Here is a 5,412-nt window from a genome sequence, read left to right as displayed (position 1 = left end):
ATCTACTCAATAAAATGAGGTAAACTGATGTAACAATTTGCACTCAGTTTGTTTGGGTAGATTCTATCCTATATATCTGAGTAAAGAATACCTGAATTTAAGAATCTACTCAATAAAATGGGGTAAACTGATGTAACAATTTACACAGTTTGTTTGGGTAGATTCTATCCTATATATCTGAGTAAAGAATACCTGAATTGATCAGCTAAGAAAAACAAAAAAAAGTAGGTAAAGTCTACACAGCAAAAAGCACAGTATTAAATGAACTCTCCCGGGAGTTTATTTTTGAGTCCATACTCAGAGTGTTAAAATCAACACTGAAGCAGTGTCAAAGCTAATCAGGTAATTAAGTGATTCATTGAGTGGTGATTGAAAATACCAAATTTTTTATGTCACCATTATAGTGGTCAGTGTTAGCATTAGTTGGGCTCTTGACCTGTAGCTTTTTAGCATTAAGCTTTGTTTAGCTGTTTAGCTAAACCAGCCAGACAAGCTAAAGAGCAAAAGTCATGCAGTGGTGATAATTCTGGTTTAAAATAAGCTTAATTTGAGCCACTGGAATCGTTTAGAGTGTAGTCTTTCAGTTCTATATTCTTTATTTATTACAACTGCATTGGGGTTTCACAGCAGCAAAAAATAATAATAAAGCTTTTTTTTTTTTTTATTGGCCTTTACAAGCTCCTCTCATCAAAAAAAATTTAAAAGTTGCTCTTTTAGGCACACACAGACATCAGGAATCAGCATATGAATCTCAACAATGTTGACAAACAGCATATTCAGAAACAGATCAACTCTAAACATCACGGAAATAATCAGCTCATAATTTATTCATGCCGCAATGCATGATGGGAGACACGGATGAGTTTTGATTGGCTACAACATACGTTTTTGATGGTCACCATTGTTGTGATTCTCATGCTGATTGTTGATGTCTGTGTGTCTATATCTAAAATATGTGTATATTTTTGTCAAAATAAGCTTGAAAATTAATTCTCTGATTAATCCAGCGTAATTAACATAAAATATAACTCAGTTATTCAGGTCATTACATTATGACTTTGTCAAAGCATGTTCAACACCACATAATCTAATTTCTCCTGGTTTGTCTGATCGTTATAACTCAATTAGAGCACCCAAACAAAACCTAATGTTAAGAAGTTAATGGTAAAGAGCTAAACTAATGCTGACACTGACCACTATAATGGTGACTTACAAAATTAGATTTTCTCCTTTTGGCGATTCTGCTTTTTAACATCACACAGGTCTTTAATAATGGTCAATCACCACTCAATGAATAACTTAATTACCTCAATAACTCTAACACTGCTTCGGTGTTCATTTTAATACTCTTGAGTATGGACTCAAACTATTGGGAGAGTTCATTTAATACTGGGCTTTTTGCTGTGTAGACTTTACCTACTTTTTTTTAGTTTGTCTTAGCTGATCAATTCAGGTATCCCATACCGAAATGTAATATATGACATATATGTCCCTATATCAGAAGTGCTACTCTCATATATGTTAAATATAGGGCAATATATTATTATCACATATATACATCATGATATACATCTTCTGGATATATGTAGATATATGTTTATAACATATATGATTTTCCCATAGTACAATTTGTATATAAACATATATTGAAAGTATATATATGGTCAACTTTTATATGGTATTGCATGTTATGACCATATAGGTTTACAATATATATTAAAATTGTATATTGTATTAAATGATAAGACCATATATGTTAACAATATATATCAAAATTACCAATGTATATATTGAATTTATGCAAGTTTATTAACCATTTATGCCTAAAAGATACTGCTTATTGTAAATCACATAACAAAATATTTTTTTGCTTAACTTTATTGTTTCAATTCAGTTTACTGGGGAAAAAATACAGATGAATATATAACCTGTTCAAAAAATGCCAATGTACTAGTTACTTGTAGTAAAACGAATGTATTATGGAGTTATTGAGGGGAAAACACTTCATGTAACTGTTTGTCCATATGTGCTGTCATCATCAATGAACTAAAACGCATTTCATTAAAATACATGAGCGATTGAGTGCGTATGTCATAATACCGCTACTGCGCATGCGCCAAAATTCAAACTCACCCGCGCCAACGGCAGAGTCTGAGCAATGGCTGGGCAATGATACAAGTCATCTGCGGTAAGATGTTTTTCTTAGTAAGTGGAAGGATAACAAATGGGCCAATACATTCGCATAATAAACGACAATGATTTTATAGACGGGCACGAAGACAGACCGACTTCACTGAGAGGAAACGATGAAACGCCTTTGAATGTGGCAGCGGTGCAGGTAATTTATGCTAATTTACTCAACGCTTTATACCTACGCTAATATTTCATAGAAACTAACTAAGTGTTATATGATTGTTTTGGTCTGCAAGAGCCTCTGTCTCTATATAGAGCAGATAAGTTTTTTTTAAATATTCCCTTGCATTGTTTTATATATGATGTTATGTTTACAGCTGCATTGATGTGTTTTGCAATTTGCTTGCATTAAAGTTAATTTTAGCTAACGTTACTGGGTAGGTTAATGAACAATCTGTATGGAGATACTGTGAGCTCATTGTTTTCACTGGATAAGCAATGCCACATTTGGAAATTATTTAAAGCTGTCTGACAAAAATAACGGATGAAAATTATAATGTTTATCTCTGAGATGTAGTCTAGACTAAAACTATAAAACTTCAAAAAATGGAATTATTTAAATAAAAGCACCTTGAATTCATATAGTAAATTACAGTACTTGGTTATATTGCACCAAGTGCATTGACATGTCAGTGACATGCCTAGAGCGGGTGCATAAACACATGCATGTGCATATTGCATAAAGGTAACAGTACACTAAAGGATGTGATTATGGGGTTTTAAAAATATGGTTAATCTATCGTTGTAAATTTTGTTCATATCTTTGCTGATAATTGTGCTATTCTCGTTTGTGTCCCATGAATAGGTAATGAGTCCCGAAATTCTCAGAAAACAGAAATGGAGGCCGAACCTGCAGATGTGGATGGCAGTGATGTGAATGATGGAGCGTACACAGAAAAGGTTAAATATGTAGACAAATCAAATCAACAAAATATGTGTCTCCGTGTACTATTTAATAAAATTCTAGTGCATTTAATCTATAAATAACTGTAGAGGTTTTGGAAATGGTAAGATTAAACTTATTTTAGTGAATGAAGTACCACATTTTAGCTATCATGTTGTTAGGGTAGGTACACAAAATATTATTTTATCCTTGCTTCAAGAAAATCCTCAATCTATCTGCTTTCTAACAGCTTCATATGGCCGTAAACATTTATCTTAAACGTGGCTTTAAGCACTATAGATTATTAAAGTTTCACTTTCACTGTGACAAAGGCAGTAAATGTGGTGCGGGAAACTATTAATTGATTATTCTACAGTTAATTTCACTATAAATTACACTACAATGCAAAACACAGTAAATTGATAAACTGTTTGGCGTGATGACGTTTAATGCCTCCGACAGGCCCTGTAGTCCCATTTAGCAGCATGTTAGCAACCATCTTTTTTAAGAAACATAAGAGTTTAAAAATTAAAATACGAATCAAAAGTGGGGTTTAACTGGTGTTTTTTTATGTCATAGAATAAAATGTGAAAGGATTATGAGTTTGTGTGAACGGCGGACCTTATTTTAGGGGATTTAATCAAAATTGTCATTCAAAAACCCATGTAATAGTTCCACCCCTCTTTTCTCCAGGCCAAAACGATGCACATATTAGGTATTATGAATGTCAACACTTTATTTAATTGATGCTAAATAGCAAATTAAATTGTAACCTTAGCTGTGAACTCTGTCATTGAGCATTTGGGCTACTATATTTTAGTTCTTCATGTATATAGAGACATATTATTTGAATGGGCATGCAGGCTGTGCTTTGTTGTTCTGCCATGTCCTTGTGGTATCTGGGAATATTTTACAACTACAACTTACAAACATATATACATAATTAGTATTCTGCAGTTTTAAAAGAATCTTTAACTTTACCAACTGTTTAATATTCAGTATATTTGTCATCTTATAGTAGTTTATCACTTTGGTACAATGTTGGATTGCAAGTCTTAAGTATATGGTTCAGAAAATTTATTGTAATTATCTTATCAAAATCTAACTTTTATCTTTTTTTTTTTTATACAGATGCTGGAATCCAGACATTTCTTCACCTGGGGCCTTCTGGGGATGGCAATAAACCAAAAACTAACCAAGCTGTGGGAATACAAACCTGTAGACCTTTAGCTGGACCACTACAATTGATGTTTTGTTTCTTATGCCTGTTCAGTGTTTTGATCAGTTATATATGTAATTGTTTCTTTTTTTTCTGTTTGATTGTGCATGTCAGTAACATTTTTTGTTCCTATTTAAATAAATTCTGTTTAAATAAAGATGTTTCTTTGTGTACCATTTAACATTTAAGGCTCAAGGTGTGAAATGTGCAATGCACTGCAACTTTGTAGAGTGTAGTGTCTCACATGTGTCCTGTATTTAAAGATCAAAGATCACATATTAAAATATTAAATATGCATGAAATATATGGTTTCATATATGTCTAATTTGTATATAACATAATAAAAAAATGCATATATCTCACATATATTGATAATTATATATATTCCATATATGGCAATACATGTATTATACATACATAAACATATATTTTTGTATGGGGTAGACTTATATGTCAATATATGAAATTGTTCCATTTTCTAATAGGAATCATATATGGATATGGCATATACAAGACATGTATTTAATACATGGGTATTTCATATAAGCACATATATTACATTTCGGTATGGGATTCTTTACTCAGATATATAGGATAGAATCTACCCAAACAAACTGTGCAAATTGTTACATCAGTTTACCCCATTTTATTGAGTAGATTCTATAGGTTGTTTTTTACAGTGTACCTTTCCTCAATTAGCCAGCGGTGGTGGAGAGCCTGGAGGTCACCTTCTCTTCAAGCCAACCTTCAGAGTTGGCCATGAAACAGGGCCAATTCCTTGCACACGTAAGAAATTAAAAAAAGAGTGTTAACGATGTTTACAACATATATGTATATATATATATATATATGTGTGTGTGTGTGTGTGTGTGTGTGTGTGTGTGTGTGTGTATATATATATATATATACTGTATATAGGGCTGTCGCGGTTAATGAATTTCCCTTGCGGTAATTTTGAGTGGCTCAGTAGCGCGGTATGCGGTATTACCACCATATAATTGTGTTTATGCTGTTACAATGTAAGGTCATATTCAGAAATCAATAAACCGAAACCAAATCGGGTCGCCTGCTTACATAGAAACCTAGCCAGAAAGAAATGCAAATTTTGAAGAAAAAT

At 32.5% G+C, this 5,412-nt stretch overlaps 1 long non-coding RNA gene across 1 annotated transcript; it reads left to right on the top strand.

Annotated features, from left to right (window-relative positions):
* The first annotated feature begins 2,293 nt into the window (after positions 1 to 2,293).
* On the top strand, positions 2,294 to 4,867 carry LOC141325109 (uncharacterized). Its single transcript, XR_012353731.1, has 3 exons — positions 2,294 to 2,338; positions 2,999 to 3,093; positions 4,208 to 4,867. It is a non-coding gene; the product is annotated as an uncharacterized lncRNA (long non-coding RNA).
* Positions 4,868 to 5,412: the final 545 nt, after the last annotated feature.

Source organism: Garra rufa, chromosome 2, assembly GCF_049309525.1.
Source record: "Garra rufa chromosome 2, GarRuf1.0, whole genome shotgun sequence".
NCBI classification, from domain to species: Eukaryota; Metazoa; Chordata; class Actinopteri; order Cypriniformes; family Cyprinidae; genus Garra; species Garra rufa.
The sequence above is the reverse complement of the archived record's forward strand: the minus strand, read 5'-3'. Positions and strand labels throughout refer to the sequence as shown.